General features: G+C 37.2%; 1 protein-coding gene and 1 long non-coding RNA gene across 7 annotated transcripts in view; both read left to right on the top strand.

The window, feature by feature from the left end:
- Nucleotides 1-1,274, top strand: LOC106089910 (uncharacterized). Its single transcript, XR_001221720.2, has 2 exons — nucleotides 1-267; nucleotides 378-1,274. It is a non-coding gene; the product is annotated as an uncharacterized LOC106089910 (long non-coding RNA).
- A 13,244-nt stretch (nucleotides 1,275-14,518) lies between these two features.
- LOC106083289 (protein WBSCR14 homolog) overlaps nucleotides 14,519-23,832 on the top strand; it is a 158,629-nt gene continuing 149,315 nt past the window's right edge. For 2 of the 6 annotated variants that reach the window (XR_009397631.1, XM_059364898.1), the window contains exon 1: nucleotides 14,519-14,791. The gene's annotated coding sequence lies outside the window, so the exon portion shown is untranslated. Of the gene's footprint in view, nucleotides 14,796-23,832 lie in introns of all 6 variants that reach the window. The other 4 variants (XM_059364902.1, XM_059364901.1, XM_059364900.1 and 1 more) reach the window with 4 other exon arrangements.

The raw sequence follows: 23,832 nt of genomic DNA, 5'->3' as shown, positions 1-23,832 counted from the left end.
CGTCCGCGTATAAACGTCGGTAGTTGGTTCTGTCCGTCCGTGTTGTCTATATGAATATATTCCGCCTTTTCTGTTTTCTTTCAATCAATTCCTTTTTCTCCTTTTAGGTTTGACAAGCTGATATCCCCACCTAACGGGCAAAAGCTCCCTGATCAACGTATTGAGGACCTACCCGGATTAGAGCTCTGATCCTAGCGCCTACGGTTCCTCTAAAACGGAACTCACTAAATTTAAGTTGGGACAGATAACCCTTCTTGTCTCCCCCAGGTAAAAAAAGAAAATTAATATATATATATATATATCTAGATAGTATTGGGGCACAAATATATTTATATATGTAAGTATTTACTGTAAAAAAAAAAGGTCTGTCTTTATAGGTCGTCCGTTTTGGTCCGGAGTCCGGCATTTACCCTTGCAACCCGGGGAGGTTGCAAGCATCAGGAGCTCCCACGTTGATTGGAGTGGCGATGGTGACTGGGCGTGGCTGATGACCGACGATAGGTGTATTGTAATTATTCCTTATTTTGCTTATACTTCATATATTTTCCAGACTCTCTATTTAGGCTATAAATCCAATTCAGTTTGTAGGTTAAGCCTTTTTTTTATTTGTAGGTTAAGCTCTATTTAGTTTGTAAGTTAAACTCTATTTAGTTTGCAAGTTACACTCTGTTTAGTTGGTAAGTTTTAATCTCATATAGTTTTTAGGTTGTAACTTCCTGATGCACGTAGTTTTTAGGATTAATTCGCATGTAGTTTTTCAAGATTAATTGACACGTAGCTTTTAAGATTATTCGGCATGTAGATTTTAGCCTTGTGTTTTTCTTTCTTATTTGTAGTTGATTAATTAATTTAGGTTGTAGCCAAAAATGCAAATTTTCTTGAACACAAATTCACGGCAAATAAAAAACTCTTTCGCTACCACTGGTGTTTTATTTTCTCTTTTCCTTTTTTTTTGTTCATAGCGTTTATATTAAGGTAAAAGTGGTTCACACTGCTTTGTGGCACCGGGCATTTCACTTAACCGCAGACACTTGCAGAAAAAACTTTCTTCTCCAATCTCTCGCAGACAAACTCTTTCCTCTCCATCCAGCCAGCTCCAATATCCAGATCCAAAAGAAAGGGAAAAGCCCAGGAAATCGGCCATTTTCCCTAAATTTCCTAATATGGCTTTTTCCTTTCGCTTTTTCCCTTATTTTTGATATTTGGCCCCAAGCGACCTGACATATATCAATTCCAATCTGTGGCCAGCTGTTTCGGCCGCGTTGCCAACCAAATGAACATCATGATATTCACAATAGTGTCAATATGGGGACCTACTAACGCCCTGACATCGCGCACACAACAAACACAGTTATTGATAGCATATTCCACCTGGGACAATTTCAATGACCAATCGGAATGATCTATTGGGTCACTCAATTTGCTCAACATGGACTTAATAATACGATTTACACGCTCAACCTGCCCATTTGCTTGTGGAGAGGCAACCGCCACCTTAACATGATTAATATTATTTTTCAAAATGAATTCAGAAAATTCCAATGACGTAAAACATGATCCTCTGTCCGAGATTAGGCGTCTTGGTCTACTGTAATAACTAAAATACTTTTCGAGAGAACAACAAACCTCCTTAGTGCTCGTCGAATTTACAGGATAAAGTCGAACAAATTTTGTAAAAGAATCAACTACCACTAAAATGTGTTTTCTTTTCGATTTTAATGATGGAAGTGGTCCGAAGTGATCCACGTGTATCGTATCGAATGGCTCCGCCACCTTTGGAATGCAGTACATGTTCTGTTGGTTTATTCTAGCTGGAGCAGCATAAATGATACATTTTATACAATTCTTAATGAAGCTATCTATCTTATTGCGCATGTCTGGGAACCAAAAATTCTCTCGAATCTTATAATAACATTTATCTGTCCCCAGGTGTCCAAGCTTCTCATGTATCATTCTTATCACATTATCTTCCATTTCCTTTGGGACATATAAACAAACGGTTGCACCCACTTTCTTAAATAAGAGACCGTCTATTAGGTCAAAATCACATATCTCTTCCTTTTCCAAACGTTTACATAAGTCCTTAATAACAGGATCTCTAGCTTGGGTCAGTTGAATTTGGACATCGAGTTGATTCGAATCTACAGAGCAAATCATGTTACATCCCACATGAGGGGATATTTCCTTTTCTATACATCTGCTTAACATATCCACATGACCCATAGAAGAACCCTTCCTGTGTTTGATAGAATAGTCATAGTTCTCTAGTTCCAATGCCCAGCGGGATATCCGAGGATTAACTTGTCTCTTGTTCAAGGTCATTGTAAGTGAATTGCAATCTGTGACTATGGTAAAATGTAATCCTTCTAAATACACACGAAACCGGCGCAACGCGTAAATAATTGCGAGTGTTTCCAGTTCGAAGCTATGATATTTCGATTCTGCATTGGTTGTAGCCTTTGAAAAAAATGCTACGGGGTGGAACTTTTTATCATCCTGACGCTGCATCAATATTGCTCCGAATCCATGAGAACTTGCATCACAATGTAACTCCGTATCGCTTTTAGGGTTATAGATAGCTAATACTGGGGCCCGAAGTAAACGAGACTTTAATTCACTAAAGGCCTTTACACATTCTTCAGAGAAAACGAATTTTTTCTCTTTACGAAGCAAATCTAACAATGGCCTTGCAATATTTGAGAATGACGGAACGAATTTCCTAAAGTAGGAAAACAACCCAAGACAAGTTTGTAATTCCCTGTGATTCCTTGGCATTGGTATTTGTTTCACAGCTCGCAAGTGATTTTCTGTCGGCCGTATACCTTTTGGGCTGATTAAGTATCCTAAATACTCTAAACTCTGATAACCAAATTTACATTTAGTTAACTTGATACGTAATCCGTACTCAAAAGCACGTCCAAGTACAACCGCCAATGTCTGAACATGAGAATCGAAATCAGAGGATGCAATCAATATGTCATCCATATATATAACCACTCTATGGTCCTCTATTAAGTCGCGAAATATACCATTTATAAAGCGTTGAAAGTTTGCTGGAGCATTCTTTAAACCAAATGGCATCTTCAAATACTCGTACTGTCCAAATGGGGTTACAAATGGAGTGTATGGAATTGAATCATTATGCATTTCTATGTTGAAAAATCCATCCTTCAAATCCATGAGGCTAAACCATTTTTTGCCTGATATGCTCTCAATACAGTCCTCGATGAGGGGTAAAGGAAAGTTATCCCTAATAGTCTTTTTGTTTAACGCTCGATAATCGACACACATCCGCGTTTCCCCTGTCTTTTTCTTTACCAACACAATTGCTGACGTGTATGGAGAATTGCTGTAACGTATTATTTTCCTTTCTAACAAATCACTAACAATCTTCTGCGTTTCCTCACGATCACGAACCGACAATCTACGGGGAGAGCAGTGTATTGGAATATCATCAGATAATTTAATCTGCATCCTATAATCAGATGACTTTTTATCAATTCCCTTTGGAGTTATATAACGATTATGAATAAGATCTTCTAAAGTCTTCTTCTGGAATGAATTTAACAAAGGATTTAGATCAATATCGTCCGTACGTATCACTTGGGAATTCACAGGACTATCATAAGAATTGCTTATCGTAGATGGTGTAGACACCGAGGTTATATTATTATTGTCATTTATTTTTCTTGTGGATTCAAATACTTCTATATCATTCGTAGTTTCCTTGACTTGAAGTAATTTTACATTAAATGCATGCATAAAGTTCCGTCCAAGAATCATTGGAACATGAATGCTCTCGTTCGGAACAACAAGTAATTCTATTTGTTTAGACAATTTTTTAAATTTTATTAAACAAGAAATATTTCCATATATTTTCAAAGGGGAATTGCCAACTCCAACATACGAAGTTGGTATTAAATTCTTCGAACGTATCACACCAGTCGGTAATAAAGACATCTTAACCAAACTAATTGGGCTACCGGAATCGATCAAGCACGAAATATTCGCAGAATTAGTATATTTGGATCCACAAGAATATTTAAAGGCCACACTTACCATTTGTGTTGTGTCTACAATATCATTACTACAAAATATGGGAGCAGTAACATTCATCCTTTTAGGACAATCCTTGTAAAAATGTCCCATTTGGAAACAATGGAAACAAGATCCCGGTGGACGTCGAGGCTTATTGTTGGTTTTATCTTCCATTCCGTCTATTATAATGTCAACCAGTTCTTGCTCGTTGATTTCGCCTTCTGCTGCAATAGTTTGCATTGCTACTATATAGACAATACACGGCTCTGTTGGCTTCAACTTGCGCAAACGCAATTTTTGATAAACTTCTTCTTGCGTTACCGTTCTCTTGAAAATGTCTAAGAGCGATCTCTTCAACTCCTTATATTCTTTGTAATTTGAATTTTCCATGAACTCTCGCGCAGTTCCAACCAGCAAATATCTTAAGCACATATATTTTTCTTGGTCAGTCATATTTATAGTGTAGCTTTCAAAAGAGTTTATCCATTTTTCAATATTTCGTCCATCATTCCCAGAAAATTTCGGAACCATCATAGAGAGCTCGTCATAATTGATATTTGTAGAAACCTTTTTTCCACCGTTTTCTAAAGATTCAATTTGGTTTCGAAGAGCCAACATTTCTTGCTTCAATCTCAAAACTCTAATTTCACTCTCTAGTTCATCAGCTTCACGGGATAAAACGCTTGAACGAATGAAAGGGTCTGTTACCTGTGATGGAACAGAAGGTCTATAAAATTGTCCTCGAAGTAAGTTTGCAGGAACGGAAACTGAGGAATAATTGACGGAGGGTACGGAAGAAACAACACAAGAACATACGGAAGGAGGTACGGAAGTTTGTGTTTGCGGAAGAACATCACAGGACACGCCAATTGCTCTATTGTTAAAAGCGACACCCAATGTATTTGTATTCATTAAATCGGAAATAACTGATGAAGTCCGGGCGGCAGAAACAGAAGCAGCAGTCCCTGAAGTACCAGGAAATTGTCTTTGAACTGTATTTACAGGAACGGAAGCAGAAGAATTATAGACGGAAGGTACGGAAGAAATTACGGAAGGAGGCACTGAAGTCTATGTTTGCCGAAGATTTGCACAGGATACGCCAACTTCGCTGTTATTAAAAGCGACACTCAATGTATTTCTAGATATTAAATCGGTTGAAGTCCGTGCGGCAGAAAAACAAGCGGCAGTTCCAAGAACCAATTCAGTTTGATTTGTGGACTCACCATTACATTGAAATGACTGAAGCAAATTTTCAGGATCGGCAGTTGCGGAATTAATAACGGGAGTTTCATTCAAAGTATTGGATGACATTGTAGTGACAGTTACAGATGAATTCCCAGCAGAATCAGAAGAAACCACATTTCCAGAAGGCAATTCAGTCTGCTTTGATGGACCACCGTTAACTTGCAAAGAATCATATAATGTTCTCAATTGTGCAATTGACGCTGTTTCTGGAAATTCCACATTTGAAGCTTTCAAAGCTGAAAGAATTCTTTCTCGAGTAGGGCGTGAATCCATATTTAAAAAAAAAAATTTTTTTTTTTGAGTCTTCTTTTTTTTATTTATTTTTTTTTTTGGGAACCCCACACCTGAATTGTAAAGCTTCTGTCAACAAACTGACTCTTTTTATTATATTTTTCAAACAAACAACATTAAAGGAACAAGCTAGTCTACTTAGTTTCATCAAAAGTTTCTTATAAATACGAGTATAACAAGTTATCATATTACATAATATCTATTTATAAAGGTGAAAATAAATATCGCCAAGTTAAAAAGTTTAGTGAAAATTTCAATAAAAAGTTATTAATATTTTACAGTTTACGAATAAAAGTAAAAGAAATATATCTTGGACATATAGATAAAGAAAGACGAGGAAAATAAAATATGTAAATTTCACGATTAGTTAATTATAAAGAAAAACTATGAACAAAAGTATGTGTTGTAAATAGCAAATAAATACTTATAGATTTAACTCGTTTTGAAATACTCATATGTATGTTAACATAGTAGGCTTTGCCCATAGCATGCTTTGTTTATATTCATCATAGTAGCCTTTGCTTATAAGTAACATAGTAGCCTTTGCTTTTAAGTAAAGTAGAAGCCTTTGCTTTGATGTGTTTGTATTCTGTTGCGAGGAATATTTGAATTTTGTCTTCTCATTTTAGTCTTAATAAAACTTTCATTCTATTCACATTAAACATTTGTGCGTGCACATTATTTTGGAAGGCTATCAATTTCTCACAGGTTATGAGCCCAGAACGCATCAGCTGCGCGAATTAAAAAGATAAAAACTAAATAGTGTGCAAAAATGAGTTATACGAATGTGAAAATCGAGCCTCTTGGAAAAGACAATTTTGATACGTGGAAAATTCAGATTGAGGCATTGCTAATAAAGAATAATGCATGGAAATATGTGGATGGAAGTTTTCCGAAGCCAACGGAACCAGCAGACAAAGTAGCTGAATGGGTAGCTGAGGACAGCAAGGCAAAATCGGATTTGATTTTGTCAATAGCTCCAGCGGAATTGAAGCAGATCAAAAACTGCAAGACATCCAAAGATGTTTGGGATAAATTACATGGAATTTATCAATCAAAAGGTCCGGCTCGTAAGGCAATGTTGCTGAAATCTTTAATTTTGTTGAAAATGAAGAATGGAGAGGACGTCAGGGACCACATAAGAAAGTTTTTCGATATTGTGGACAAAATTAATGAAATGGAGCTGAATATTATCGACGACTTGCTGACAATTTTGCTTTTGTACAGCATACCGGATGAATATGAAACATTCAGGATAGCCATTGAGACTCAAAATAATCTGCCAGATCCAGAAACGTTAAAGGTAAAACTTCTGGAAGAATTCGAGGCCCGGAAAAGGAACGAAAACGAAGAGCAGACAGACGCAATGTTTGTGAAGAAACCGGCGAAGAATTTGAAGAAGAAAAATGAAAGTACAAGGCCAAAAGGTGAGACGTTTAAATTTTCCTGTTATTCGTGTGGAAAAGTTGGACACATGGCCAAAGATTGCAAGCGGAAGAATGGAAATAAGAATGCCAATGGAGAAGGTAAGAAACATGAATCATCCAACAGTGCTCAAGTGGCGATGCTTGCAAGGAGTGGGAGAACCCAATGGTGTTTGGATTCGGGCGCATCATCACATATGTGCTCTGACGAAGATAAATTTGCGAAAATTTATAAATCAACAAATAACACCGTACATCTAGCCAACAACGAGTCTACGAGAATTGAAGGAAGCGGCAATGTTATCATGAAGTCCAAAGGTGGTTGCACTGCAAGATTGGAAGAGACCTTGTATGTTCCTGATTTACGTTCGAATTTGTTGTCCGTGGCAAAAATGACGGACCATGGATTTGAAGTAAAGTTTTCGAAGAATGCAGCTGTGGTTATAGATCCAAAGACGAATGTGCATTACATGAAAGCGAAAAGGGACAAAAATTTATATTACGTCGAAGAATTATGCGAAGAAAATTGCCGTAGTGCTGAAGCAAATAATCTGTTGGAATGGCATGAACGTTTTGGTCACCTTAACGAAAATGACTTGAAGGAAATCATCAGAAAGGAAAAGGTAATTGGCATAAATTGTAATACTAATGTAAATTTGGGTATGTGCGATACATGTGTAAGGGGAAAGCAGACTCAAAGACCATTTCCCAGATCTGAGACAAAATCAACAGAACTGCTGGAGTTGATACATACCGACGTATGTGGCCCGATGAGGGTGAATTCGTTTGCAGGAAGCAGATATTTTTTGACTTTCATTGACGATAAATCAAAATGGTGCGAGATATATTTCCTGAAAAAGAAAAACGAGGTGGCAGAGAAATTCAAAGAATTTAAGAATTATGCTGAAAAAAGAACTGGACGTAAGATAAAAGCCATTCGATCTGACAACGGCACAGAATATACGAACAACAGTTTCCAGAATTACTTAAAGAATGAAGGTATTAAACATGAATTTACGGTAGAATACACCCCTCAGCAAAATGGAATCGCCGAACGGAAAAATCGAACGCTGGTGGAAATGGCCCGTTGTATGATGATACAATCCGGCCTAGCTCCAAGTTTCTGGGCAGAAGCTGTATCCACAGCAAATTACATTCGTAATAGATGTCCATCAAGAAGTTTAAATGGAGAAATACCATTCCAAATGTGGATTGGGCGTAAACCCGTGGTGAGTTATTTTCAAAAGTTTGGTACAACAGCATATATGCTTGAAAAGTCAAAACGCCATGGCAAATTTGAATCGAAATCAAATAAATGTATATTCATTGGATATTCTGCGAAATCGAAAGCTTATAGATTATGGGATCCAAAGACCCGTAAGATGGTGTGCTCTCGAGACGTAAGGTTTGCGAATGCGTATGGATCTGAAAATAACTACTCTGATTTCGTTGATATCGAATTACCACAACATGAAGCAGTCGAATTCCAGCCAACAGAAGTTCCAGAAAACATGGTGCCAACAGTAGAAGCAATTCAGAATGACATCATCAAAGTCCAAGATGAAACCAGTACGGAAGAAAATGTTGAACTAGAAAATTCTTCTAGTAACAATCAGGATTCACTGAATAAGGTTAAGCCAAGCGATCAGCCGATATACTTTTTTTTTAATATTTGGCAGTACTTGGCATTGAGGATGTCAACTTGTTCTCTTTTTACATTCATTCTTTGTTTACGTTTTCTCCTATATGATGACATTTTCAATCGTCAGATTTGACATCCTTAATGATGTTTATGGGGCCTATCCACTTTGTGTTTTTGCATGTGACCTAACCTTCTATTAGTGAATCCTGAGTAACAATGATGATAATGAAGAATTTCATACTCCACAAGCAATGAAAAGAGGTCCTGGAAGACCGAAGAAGCTGCTTACTGGGAAAAAGGGAAGGCCACGGAAAATTTACAACGATGTTTGTGAAACTGAACCGGAAGATGAAAATCAAGAAACAAATGTTGCAAATATGATGGACGACAGTGAACCAATTAACGCCGAAGAAGCATTGAGAGGTCCGGAAGCCACAAATTGGAAAAATGCCATGAAGTGTGAGTATCAAGCACTTCGAAAGAATAAAACTTGGACAGTGGTAGATCTCCCGAAAGGACAGAAAGTAGTCGATTGCAAATGGGTATTGAGAAAGAAGTACACGGCAGAAGGAAATGTTGAGCGCTATAAAGCTAGACTGGTAGCTAAAGGTTTTACTCAAATGCCAGGTGTGGATTTTAACGAAACATTCGCACCCGTTGCTAGAATTGGGTCCATCCGTTTAATAATGGCCTTAGCTGCAGAATTGAAGCTCGACATATACCAACTTGATTTTGTAACGGCGTATCTTAATGGTGAAATCGAAGAGACCATTTACATGAAGCTGCCAGAAGAACTCACATATATTCTGTGCGAGAAAGAAATGCACGAGTATAGAGGTGAAAAAGTGTGTTTGTTACGAAAAGCACTTTATGGTCTAAAGCAATCTGGCCGACAGTGGTACAAGAAACTGGATGAGAAACTTCGGAATCTGAACTTGAAACCATTGGACTGTGATCCGTGTGTCTATATATCAAAGCAAGGGGAAGACATCACTCTTGTAGCAATTTATGTAGACGACTTGATAATTGCAACCAATAGCGAAAGGAAATGGATTCATATGAAATCGGAATTAGCAAAATCTTTTGAAATGAAGGACTTGGGTAGACTGAACATGTGTTTGGGAATAGAATTTCGCCAAAATCCAGAAACCAAAGAAATAACAATGTCACAAAAGAAATTTGTTCAGACTGTGCTGAAAAGATTCAACATGATGAATTCCAACCCAGTTAGTACTCCTTTAAATAGTAGTTTAAAACTATCCAAAGACATGTGCCCTAAAACCGAAGAAGAGAAAGCTGAAGTGAAAAATTTGCCATACCAAAATCTAGTTGGATCACTAATGTATCTCGCAACGTCAACAAGACCGGATATTGCACATGCAGTAAGTGTTTTAAGTCAATACAACACGAATTATGGTAAACAGCATTGGATAGCTGCGAAACGGGTACTACGCTATTTAAAAGGAACTGAGAATTGCGGCTTAGTATTCAAGAAGACCGGGAAGCCACTAATAGGATTTGCCGATGCAGATTGGGGTTCAAATATTGATGACCGAAGATCATATACAGGTTATGCATTCAAGTTGGCAAATACAGCTATTTGTTGGGAATCCAGAAAGCAAAGAACTGTCGCAATGTCAAGTACTGAAGCCGAATACATGTCAATTGCGGATTCAACAAAAGAAGCAATTTATCTCCGCATGTTTCTGAAAGAAGTAATGGGTCAACAAGATACCATAACAATTCACAACGACAATCAAGGTGCAAGATTGTTGAGCAAAAATCCAATTTTTCACAACAGAACGAAACATATGGACGTTCGTCACCATTTCGTGAGAGAAAACGTCAAGGGAAAGATAATAAGAATTGAGTATCTCCCAACCACAGAGATGCCAGCAGATGTTTTAACGAAGAGTTTGTCTAAGTTAAATCACGATAAATGTATTAGAAATTTAGGTTTATTTAACATTAATAATTAAATCTATGTAGTATTTTTTGAGGGGAAGTGTTGTAAATAGCAAATAAATACTTATAGATTTAACTCGTTTTGAAATACTCATATGTATGTTAACATAGTAGGCTTTGCCCATAGCATGCTTTGTTTATATTCATCATAGTAGCCTTTGCTTATAAGTAACATAGTAGCCTTTGCTTTTAAGTAAAGTAGAAGCCTTTGCTTTGATGTGTTTGTATTCTGTTGCGAGGAATATTTGAATTTTGTCTTCTCATTTTAGTCTTAATAAAACTTTCATTCTATTCACATTAAACATTTGTGCGTGCACATTATTTTGGAAGGCTATCAATTTCTCACAGTATGTACGAAAATGATGTGTTGGTTTGGTTGAGCCAATGCAAAATGAAATATAATTCTTTTACTGTTGTTATTACTTGGACTTACCATTTATATCCAGCGCTGTCCACAGGCCTGCGACGACGGGATTGTCCCAAATACGATTTCTTAGTAATTGCTATTAAAGGTGATATTTCAGTTTTGCATAGCTCAAATGATGTAGATATGGGGAAAATTGTTGAGAGTGGATTTTTTTAAAATGATGACTATATTTAACTAAAGCTTAATTTAAGCCAGATTTACGGCAGCAAACAACGTCTCAATGGTTTTAAACGGGAACTTATACGATTTTTGTCCAAAATGTGTTTAGGTCATATTAGCGATAAACATCCATGATAGATTTTATGTCTTGGAACCCATCCAGATATATATAAGAACGAGATTCTGGCTAATATTTTTAATTAATTAAAGATGTGGTCCATAAATGTATAGTCTGGCGTGAAATTTAAGATTCCTTTTCGGCAATATATAAAAAGCAATAATCCCGGAGTAAAAACTCCGGGTAGCGGTTTTCGACCACTAAAATTGACCAAATCAATGGATTCCACAAAATTGAAACGGGTAAAGAAAATTAGCGAGAAAATAATTTATGAGGGATAGCGAAATTTTGGCCTTCTTTTGAATTTTATTATCTGGACAGCAAAATATGAATCGCTTTTTTAATAATTCAATCAAAACAGTCCGTTCAATATTCAAATTAATAAAAGAAAAATGTGCACAAAATTTCTCCGAAATAATTAAAACACAACTTAGATGTTCAAGTTTCAAAATGAGAATAAATATTTTCTAAACTGACAAGAAAATATTACAAACTTAATATTCCAAAAGGCTTCTATGTTTCTTCGCAGGATTCACTAATAGAAGGTTAGGTCACATGCAAAACACAAAGTGGATAGGCCCCATGAACATTATTAAGGATGTCAAATCTGACGATTGAAAATGTCATCATATAGGAGAAAACGTAAACAAAGAATGAATGTAAAAAGAGAACATCCTCAATGCCAAGTACTGCCAAATATTAAAAAAAAGTATATCGGCTGATCGCTTGGCTAAACCTTATTCAGTGAATCCTGGTTTCTTCGTAAATAAATGAGTCCAAAAGGCTTCTATGTTTCTTCAAGTACATTATTATTGGGGTAGTTAAAAATTCTTCACCATGTAAAAGTAGTTACAACGTACACAAATTTCTTTATGTGTGTTGGCAAAATGTCGATCTGCTCGATGGCAAGATTGCGGATTACACCTCATGATTTGTGGTTGTTGTACAAATGAGACCACCTTTAATTGTTTCGCCATGGGAAGGAATTGTCCCTCAAGCGTCTTGGCATGGTACAAGAACTTAGAAGGTTGGGTCATTTGCGCCACAACACCATTTTTCTGTGCAACCCTGGTGGATTGTTTACAACTCATAGCATTGCAAAGTAGCCGTTGAGTGGAGCGGACGTGTTTTTATTTCGCTCCTCAAAGAAAAATATCCGTATCTCGTCAGATTAATTAATGAAGAAGAGACGTATAAACCAGAGCGATGAACAGTTCGTCCCCAGCGTTTGAGTAAAGGTGGCGTTTCTGACTCGGATTCAGACAACGACAGTGTCAATGAAACAGTCTTCACAGCCGAATCGAGAGATGAAGACAGCGGGACAAGTAAGCGGCCCACTAGCAGACTGGGAAAGTGATCCGGGGCACGACGAAGGAGACAGGGGTGTATGTACCAGTAGCGCAATCGGGAAAAAGCATGATAATATTCATTTAAGGCAAGATAAATTTACCCAGGTAGTGTACAACAAACAGCTGAGTACAATTTTTTCTCGCGGAGTACATTGTTCGGTTGTGTGTGTGCTTCATAGAACCACAACACACACAAGCAAAGAAAAATAGCGCCAACTAGTAACATACTCAAAACCAGAGTTGCACTAATCACTGATTTTGACATCTAGTGCACTCCATTTTTTGTTGTTGGCCAACTACTCCTACCTGTTAAATTTGTCTTAATTTCCAGGAAGTGACAGTTGCCCAAAAACAAATTGAGTACACTATCTGTCAAAATCAGTGCTAAGCGCAAGTCTCATTTAGTGTATGTTACTAGTCCACACAATTTTTCGTTGTTTGTGTGTGTTGTTGTTCTTAACTATAATACACACACACACACAACCAAACTCGCTGGCATGGTACAGTTAAGAGGTAGAATAATTAGCATCAAAACAAGAATATACCCTCAACGAAACTACTTTGAGTGGCAAATCCCGTAAATTGAAATGTCAAAGTGGTTTTAGATATATACTATGTTTTACAACTTATCTTCTACAAATGTGTTTTACATTTGTATTTTCACCATTATAACACTGTTTTGTTGATTATGTGTGGAATATCGGATCAAATAGAATGTGCTTTCAAGATTTTAGAAAGATATTACAGCTGTGATATCAAGCCTTTAACATTTAGATTTACTGCAAAATCAAAACAAAAATAAAAAAAATTGTACTCAGCTCTTTGCATGACTTCATCTGATTAGTGCATCCCGACTCGTTGACAGATAGTGCACTTCGCGAGAAAATATTGTACTCAGCTCTTTACGGTACACTACCTGGTAATTATGTCACGGTTTATACTACGATAGACGTGATTTGAATTTGCCAACAGGGATGTTTTTGACAGCGTTTTTATTGTGATCTGCATTGTTATTGTTTTCAGCATATATTTTGTATTAAATTAAATTACAAAATGTTACTTACACTGCTCTTTAAATTTGGATTTAAAGGCTCGATCATTTGTTCTTCCTGTATAAAATCAACGGACGAGAACCTTAAATCCAGATTTAATAACGAGTCTAAACCTCGTTACACTGCTCTTTAAATCGGCTCAATTAATGGCTCAATCATCTGTTTTCCCTTTATAAAATTGGCTGACGAGGGCCTTAAATCCGGATTTAATGAGCAGTGTAAACGTGATTTTAATTTCAATAAGAAATTGTCAGATGTTGAGAAAAAGTACTGCCCAAAACTAACGATAATAACCGGTATTCAATACAAACGCAGTGTTGCATTTGAATTTCGAAGGAGATTTGTCCCAATCTCTTCGCAAATCTAGATTTACTCCAAGTGTAAACATAGTTTTACTGTCTGTGTTTCACTGCTAGCGAATCCGTCAGCTTGCCAAATAATGGCTGGTACTTTGTTCATTTTTCACCGTTGAAATCCCATATTGATCGTGATTACCTTTTTGAAGCACTACACAAATATCAATTATAAAATAATACCTTATTAAAATGTTATCTCAAGTAATAAGGGAATGTCCTACTGAATGCAAGATTCGCTGAATTAGTGAATCCTGTATTGAATAAAACCAGCAAGTTTTTTGCTTTAAAGTCTATTATCTATAAAAAGTAACCGCCGAAAATATCGCGAAAAGCGAAGACACTGACAGCCTTAAAACAGAACAAATATCTTTTAACGCTCTACGCTTCTTATTAGATTGTACATTATGACATTTAGTAACAGTGTGTATTGTGAATGAGTTTGACGTTCGATTTGTCAAGTGTCAACGAAAGAAATGGCAAAGAGATTGGAAAATCCAACTGTGATTTGTGTGGAATGATCAAATTATTTATTTTACTTTACGACATGTAAATATACGCGGCAAAATTAATTATTTGTGGATATGTTCGCTAAAATTCCTTGAATACGACATTCGAGTGTGTTTAAGAGTAAATGGTTGCCAAAGAAAACGGTCAAAGGCCAAGTGTCAAATGGAAGAGCACCATAAAGATTAAATATATATATATATATATATGTGTGCGTGTGTGTACGTATGTGTGCAAGAGCTGTTAACAAACAAAAAGAGAAATTTCAAACAAAATTTCAACATGCAACAAACAACAAAACAATTAAAATATATTTTACCAAACCAAAACAAATATACAAATTAACCATTTACGGTCTATTTTGTACCAATGCAAACGGGAGGATGAACCGATAGATTGGTACTCGCGTGTCACAACGTCAGACGTAGTTCCCTTACCACTATTCTTGGGTTACTTGGCTTGGCGATGCTTACAACTTGTTATCAATTATTTGTTTCAGATTTGCCTAGAGAGGTCGGAGGAAGGGAATCATAGGATGAAACAAAGGCACAGTACCGTCATTATAGATGGCGTACGAAAACAAATTGATTAAATTGCCAATTAAAACGATCAAATACAAAATAGTGAGCGTAAATAACCAGACAATGAGTACAAGAATAGGGCATAGACAAATGCAGCAAGCACAGGCAAAGGTGGGCAGGCTGGCAGACGAGCCCACTTTCTGTGTGTCAGAGAGCGCGAAAAAAACGATCAAAATACGTACTCACGCATATATACGCGCTACTTCTTGCCATGGACGGTTGTAGTTGTTGATGTTGATGTTTTGTTTTGTATTCCGTATTTGTTGGCACTGGTACATATGTCAATGCTCTTACTTTTTATACATCTTTCTGGCAAACTCGTCGTTTTACTTTACTTCTGACGCTTCGAAGCGTTTAAATGAGTGACTAAAAACAACAACCTTCGAGTCTAATGGACATACTTCTTTGCTGATGTATACATTCCTTTTACCCTATTTGTTTTGTATATTTCAAAACTCTGTGCTAGTCTTTAAAGATTCTTGAAGCTCTTGACCTGCTGAATTGGCCACAAGTTTTAGATAGTGATCAATTGCGTTCGCCAGTTTGTTGATAAGATAGCTGCCCAGCTATTTTACCTATTTTTGGCCAACAACTTCATTTAAATGCCATTTTCCTTTCAAAAATAATAAACTTATTGCTGTTGAAGCTATGTTCACTACACGCAAAGTGTTCGTGTTTATATTTGGAAAATGTCAAAATTTACCCTAACTTATCAACGACTTCAGCAGTAAATAATCAACAAAAACATTCCTAAATATAAATAAAACCGGATGTGTTGATGTTGGAGTTCTTGTTCCCATCTCTAGCCACGTTATGGACGACCTTCTAGTCGAACTAGAGATTTATAAGCGTTTCGATTTTCTGCGTTACATCCTAAATTCATTACACCTAGTTTCGAAGTTTCATTCTGCCATTGCATTTTTCATCGGAGTGTGGTTCTTAACCCATCTGTGTTTACCATCAGGTTCATATTTAAATGGGCAAGAAGGAACAATTTTTTGAGGATTTAAATATTTTATTGTAGTGTGCCATCACCAGTCTATGGCAATACAGAGTATGTTAATGTTGCCCATGTAGGACTACATCGGGTCAACCCGGTACGTACAACCGGCTGCCATGGGTTTGAAATACGTTAATGACATTTTCCAAGTTAAGCTTCTCGATCAGGAGCTGCAAGAATAATGGATATGTTTCCAGACATACCGATATAGCCGGCAATCCAAGCAATTTTCAATATACCTTTATTTTGCTACTAGCTTCGCTGCGCCTTCTTTTACTTTATATGGAACAAAATTATCCTTTGAATATTTATTGTCGGCAATTAAAGAGTTTTTAGTGAAATACAATGCTACGAAAATGGTACATATGTCACTTGACTAACAGCATAAGGCGTACGGAAGGAGTGGATGTCAAATTCGGTTTCTAAATACAAATACCTTTCATTTGAGACCCTAAATGCATAAGTCAGAAAAAATGTCGGGTCAAGCTCCTGTAGGTGAGCAAGCTCGTTCCGGTCCAAATGACCGATCGCCGCGGAACGGTTTGGCCATTGGTTAATTAAAGGCGCCAATAACTCGCCTTGTCATATCGAGCATCGTAGGCAATCAGTATTTGTGCAACAGCCGGTTCCATCCGGCCTCTCACTGAGACTCTCCACAAGATATCGCCAATTATCCACGACTGCAGTTACAGCTACTCCGGATGGAGCATTCCAGTATCCGCAACCTGTGGACGCGCCCTGTAGCTCGCAGCTAAACTTCTCGTGACAGCAATGAACACCGCACAGATCGGATGTCAATGTTCCAGGTTGTTGTGTTGTTGTAGCAGTGTGTTGTACACTGAGGCGGCAGCCCTTGCCGATGAAGGACTTCATCGGGTCAATCCGGTACGTACAACCGGCTGCCATGGGATTGTTCCAGCTTGTGTGGTGTTCACAGCTATCCCGTACCGGGATCATTATGCACCATCTGTGAAAATTTCAAAATTAAGCCATTTTTGAGTCTATACGGAATAGACAAACAAACAAACTCAAATTGATTTTTATAGAAAGACCAGCTGAGCCCGGCCCGCTCTTAAACCTCAATAAGTAAAAGTCCTGTTTAAGGGTGTGGTGGATTCCCAAAGACATGGTCACAAAGGTGGAAGTCAATTTCGTGCTCTACTTCCAAAGACCTTTCATTTAATGTTCATGTTGGCTTCTCCAAATTAGCGCCATTTACTGGCAGTTTTCAATTACATCAACTAAATCCATTTGAAGACAACCAGAAGATGGTGCTAACTTAAATGTTAGTGCTACTACTCGCTTGGAGTGGTTTAACGCCTACAACATTGAACATCATGTGGTATGACTATATGACTACCCATTAAATAGTCATAATTTAGTCTTTTTACATCAAATCAAATTGCCATATTAAACGATTTTCTGTGGTAATGAACCAATTTGGCAGTCTATATATTTGGTGCGTTAGCGATAGTTCCTACTATTAAACCGTGTAAAACTTTTAAACAAAAAAGGGTTGCCCAGCAGCACGACGTTTGGTCTTGTCTATCGATGAGCAATCTTAACGTTAAGTTTTCCAACTCCTCCTATCACGCTGAATTTAACCCCATATTGTCATGATTGGTGTATATAGCCGTTTGTTGGAGGGTGTCTATATGAGGGTTGTGCGTCAAAAACGGCTGAACCGATTTTGTTGAAATTTTCACAGATTGTGGGGAGTGGGCGGGAAGGAGCAATAGGCTATATAATTTCTTGATATCTCAAGGGGGGCGGGCCCTCCCCTTACCCCAAAAGTACCACCCAAAAATAAAAGTGGACCTATAGGGGCAATATGGGACTCAAGTGCAAGGTATTTGGGAGTAGAATACCAAAATTTGGGCCCAAGTACGTAGGGGGCTGCCCCGACCTCAAAACTGGACGATAATGACAATATGGGACTTGAATCAAAGGTATTCGGGTGTAGATTACGAATATGGTCAGGAAGAAGAAAATTGCTTTATAATTTGTTGATATTGGTGGCGGTGGCGGTGGCGGACCCTCCCACGTTGCCACAACTTAAAATCAAAAGTGGACCGATAGGGAAAATATGGGTATCAAATGAAAGGTATTGGAGATTAGAATACGATTATGGTATTCGAAATAGGGATCAAGTATCCAAGGGGACGCCCAACCCCAAAAACTCCCCCAAACAAACATATTGGACGTACATATCAATATGGGACTCAAATAAAAGGTATTCGGGAGTATAATAAGAATATGACATAATAAACGAGGTCCAAGTAATTGGGGGTCGCTCCACCCCCACATAGAAATATTACTCGATCAAATGAATGCTATTTGGAAGCCGACTATGAATATGATATTAAACTTTGTGTGATATTAAAACTGTGTGGTGGTGCTTTACCTCATAAAATCGCCTTCAAAAGGTTATTTGACCTACTTAAGCAATGGGGATTAAGTGATAGATATTTTTGAGTGGAGTGTGTCAATCAAATTTGCGTTTAAGTAGCAGATGGTGTGCGGCGCACAACCCTCCTATAGACACCCAACATCAAACGCCTGTACACACCAATTATGACAATATGGGGTTTAATTATATGTCTAAGGTTGTGGACTGCGAACCTGATATCTTTATTCTGCTCATATATCTAGCGAACCACCTCACTCCAAAACAGTTGATCAATCATAGTGACATAACAGGACACTGCTGCCATACCCCCAAAGTTATGACTTTCAGTGTGATAGGAGGTGTTGCAAACTTTAAGGTCAAGTTGGCCGCCATTTATAGCTCATCGAGGGGTCTTCTTCTCCTTGATAAATCCAAATGACGTGCTGCTGGGCAACACTTTTTTATTCAGAAGTTTTACATGGTTTAATTACTAAGAACTGTCGCCAACACACCAAGTATAGACCGGCAAATTAGTTCTTTACCACAGAATCGTTTAATACGGCAATTTGATTTGATTTAAAAAGAGACTATTTAATAGGTAGTCATATAGCCAGTTATAGACAACTACCACATGATGATCAATGTTATAGGCGCTAAGCCACTCCAAGCGAGTAGCACCATAGACAAAGGAAATCTATAGACTCATATCAATATATTCAAAAAAAGCTCTAACAGATGGGATAAATGTCGAATTCTCAGTCGTTTAAATGTGATTGCGCAAGGAGTTATTTTATTAACATTTTGAGTTTAAAGTCTAAAGTCGATTGTCGCACTTACATTTATATTAGTGCCATCTGTTGGCTGTTTTCAATTGGATCAACTGAATGAAAGCGCCAAAACGAATTAAGAGAGGGCAGAGTGGTCAAAATTTATCATACAGCATCCATCTGGTCCTACTGGTCCTTCGATCAAAGAAAAAAAAAGTAGAAAATTGATTGGGGTATTATTTTTTTACGTTCCCACCCTAAGACGGGCCTTTAAGTGCGAATCTTTGCCATATAAAAACCAAAAAATTGTGTAGAAATAAAAAAATTTGGAGAAAATGTGATTAATTGAAATGTTGTCAAAATTTTACAGTAAGAATAAGAAATATTTTTTTCGTGTGGTGTAAATGAAGGCGCAAGGTTTGGCTGTTATTGTTAAACATATCTAAAGAAACGTAACATATGTCTGAGAAATCAAAATCTAGAGGTTCGGGTTTTACCGTAGACAAGAGTCAGAAAAGCGCCAGCTAAGATTTTTTTCCTTCCATTTTATTTCATTTCTTCTGTAATATAAAAGCCAACAAGGCCAATAAATCTACACACTAAATTACCTGAGTAGAATTAAAGTTAGACCTAAATATCCATAAGTTTAAATAGAAGAAAGATATAAGAGCTTTAGCGGCTCCCCAGCCACACAAAATCAGTTACAGAAAATATTAAGAAAGGAATTGAGGTCCAGTTAGCAGTAACACATTTTAAAGCAAAGGAAAAGTTGATGAATACAAGTTACAAATCAGAAAAGAAATTTACATTATTAGTTTGCGAATGAATACCTAGTTCATAGGGTAGTCTTTTAACTAGAAACGATCTTGAAGAAAAGAGTTTACAATTAATTTTATCAGTATTTGAGGGTTTCGTAAGCTCTTAAAAACATTGAAAGTTTGATATAATAGTGTGGGAAAACGATTCTTAAAAATAGTATAAAAAGAAACCATAGAACAAAAACTTACAAAATGTTCCAAAGTGCATCCCAAAAACCGTTTAACACACCCAGATATGTATGTGTTCTCTACGTTGAACATGATAAACGAAACGGACAACACGTTTTAGCTTATGAACTCCAATAGTACCTGATACTATTTCTAGACAATATAAGACCTGGGACATTAAAACCGAGCTAGCAATTGTGCGTCTTACACGAAAAGGGAAATACATATTCGAAGAATAAATTAACGTCATCATTAATATGAAAACTCCGTGGGAATAAACTCCTAGGGAATAAATTTCTACATCGAATAAAATTCTCCTATTCTGATTGAATGGGGGAGGAAAAATATGGGAAAGGGAATTTCGAATTTTCGAAAACAGCTGTTTTGACCCAGTTTATTTTGACTAAATATTTGACAATTATTTTTTGGAAAAATGAACATAGAATAAAAAATGAGCAAAACAAATTTATAAAGGTTGCTAAAAAGTTTACAAAACATGTATAGTGTTGCATTTGTAATGTTTGTTTTAATTTTTGTCACAATATGTCTGTGTTGTGATAACAACTTTCCGTCTTCATACAACAATAAGATGCTTCGAGAGTGGTCTGGTGGACAGATAAATAGATTAATTATGTCGTGTTGTTGTTGTTGAAGCCATATTTTCATGTGGATGTGGCGATCCACGTCAAGCTCCTGTAGGTGGGCAAGCTCCTTCCGGTCCAAAGGACCGATCGACGCGGATACAGATTGGCTATTGGTTATTTAAGGGCAGTATTCGTGCAAGAGCCGGTGCCGCCCGACCTCTCACTGAGACTCTCCGCCCGATACCGATGATTGTTCACGACTGCCGTTGCAGCTACTCCGTATGGACCATTCCTCTATCCGCAACATGTGGACGCACCAGGTACCTCGCACCTAAGCTTCTCGCGAGAGCAATGAACACTACACAAATTGGAGCTCAAAGATCCGTCCTGTATGGTGCTCACAGCTATCCCTTGCCGGGAATTTGGCACACTTTCTGCATGTTCGCCTTTTCCCTTGCCAAAAGGAGTTAAGGTGGCTGAATCTACAGGATCATTCTTAGAATACTTTAGTGTGTAATATAGAGGTTTGCTTCTCCTTCGTCGTCATTATCTAAAATCCTACGCTTATGGAGCTAGAACTTGAAGATCTAATCGACATTTCAGGGCGGCGGCCGCTTTTCTTGGTGGATGGGACGGCTGCTGGACATAGTGCTGGTGAAAAGCGACTTATGGATTTATTCCTACTCCCCTTTTAGTATCCGACTCCTGACGGAGTGCCACTTAGCGACAACTCGTTATACATATGGGTCTAAGTATATTATTGTAGAATATGAACCACATATTCTGGAATGCTCGTATTTTGTCAATAAAACCGAAAACTTATGCAAATCTTCTATTGTGGGTACATAAACCGGGAGAACCTTCCAAAATGTCTACCTGATTTTAATGAAAAAGTGAAAAATAATTTCCGTACATTTTAAATTGTTCGAAAATGGTAAGAACTTGTACCATTTTTTTATAAAACAATTAAATTTACAATTATTTATCCTAGCTCCCTTTCATTTGTTTGGGGGAATTTTTTTCCAAGTTTTATTGTCTCATTCCCGCTTTTATTTCGATTCAGAATAGCTAATTTTTCCCTGGGAGATATTTCCCTTTTTCGAAGTTTGTTTAGAATAAGGGAAAAGAGAGGGAGTAGAGAACAAACACCCAGGAAATTGTTATTCAGAATAGGGGAAAAGGGAGTAGGGAATAAACTCCCAGGGCTGCATAATTGGTAGGTCATTAATATAAAGATAAAACAAAAGAGGTTCTAAAACGGATCCTTGCGGAACACCATAGTGCAGAGAAAGCCTGTCGGATTTTCGCAGAATAAATTCTGCGTAAAGAAAACAAAAAAAAAAGACTAATTCTTATGCAGAACCAAGTCCAAGCATTTATGTCGTTCAACTAGTTCAATGGCTACATTGTTGAAGGTCATCAAAAAAGCGATTTGTTGGATCAAACACTGTGGCGTTAGTCTTCGAAGGGTTAACAAAAATTTAATCATCAATGGACAAACCCAAAAGGTTCCTTAAGCAATCATTTATATTATTTTGAAGAAAATCTGTACTCTAACGGCTGCCAGTAAATAAAAGAAAACCGTCATCAGTTTATGTTGTTGTTGTTGTTGTAGCAGTGTGTTATACACTGAGGCGGCAGCCCTTGCCGATGAAGAACTCCATCGGGTCAATCCGGTACGTACAACCGGCTGCCTTGGGATTGCCATCAGTTTATGAGAGTATTTTGCAATTCCTCGAGTTGGTTGTAGTTGGTATAATAAAGCAAAAACAAAAAAGGACATAAAATGGATCCATGTGGAACACCAGAGTACAGAGAAAGTTTGACAGTTTCTTCTCCGCTAACAACAGTAAACTGAGATCTCTCATTTAAATAAGAAACAACCAGTTTGCAAGCCGTTTTAGAAAAACTGTATTCATTTTTAAGTTTATTAATCAATTTGCAATGGTTTGTTGAATTAAATGCAATGGAAAGATCTAGAGAAACCAAGGCATTTAACATATGTACATTATCCCGAAAGGAATCAGTGAGTTGGAGATACTATTTTGACCAGACCGAAAAGCATATTGGGAATGATAAATCCTATACATTGTGGCACCTAGCATCTGGCACTTTATGATGTGTTCTACTACTTTAGACAAGGCAAGACTGATGGAAATAGATCGAATATCATCAAAGAAGCCTATTATTTTGGACTTTGGAATAGGCGAACCAACGCATTTTTCCAATCCCAAGGAAAGTTTGACGTCGTCAAGATATGATTATCTATGTCTAAGATGAAACGGGTTATGTATGGATAGATAAGTTTAATAAAATGGATTGGTATCCCATCAACTCTAATATACCTAAATTTCACCCTGTTTAGAGCAGTTAACAAATCAGGTTCATCAAGAAAAGTAGTTAATTGAGTCATCAAAATTAAGGGATCCACCTTGAATTAGCATTTGAAACAAAGTGTGAATAGTCAATAAACATACCATATTCAGCACCTACCCTACACTTTAAAAAATTTCCATAATTTGGATGAATCTAAACCACATAAAATTGAATATAGTTTTTCTGACTTGTTACTAAGTTTGCAATATATACTCTAGTTTGCCTCTGAACAGTCCAATTGAAAAGCTGCAAATGATAAATCCCTTAAAGACCTTGCCAGCGAAATTCTATTCGAATCAATCCAACTGTCTTTAGGGCAATATAAACGCCTTCTAATAATAGCAACATAATCAAATAAAGAATTAAAAAGCGATGTTCTGAAAATCACGGTACTCCACATACTCAGGCACATCTCTTACTTGTTACGGAAAAACACTGAAGATAAAGGCATGACCTGACAAATATGGACACTGAGCCTGGCCCGCGTAAGTAACCAAAGAACTATGACTGACTAAGAAGAAGTCGAGCAACGATGTAGAGTGCGTTCTTACATCAAAATGTGTATGTATCGAATTATGT

The sequence above is a fragment of the Stomoxys calcitrans genome, chromosome 3, assembly GCF_963082655.1.
Source record: "Stomoxys calcitrans chromosome 3, idStoCalc2.1, whole genome shotgun sequence".
NCBI classification, from domain to species: Eukaryota; Metazoa; Arthropoda; class Insecta; order Diptera; family Muscidae; genus Stomoxys; species Stomoxys calcitrans.
The sequence above is the reverse complement of the archived record's forward strand: the minus strand, read 5'-3'. Positions and strand labels throughout refer to the sequence as shown.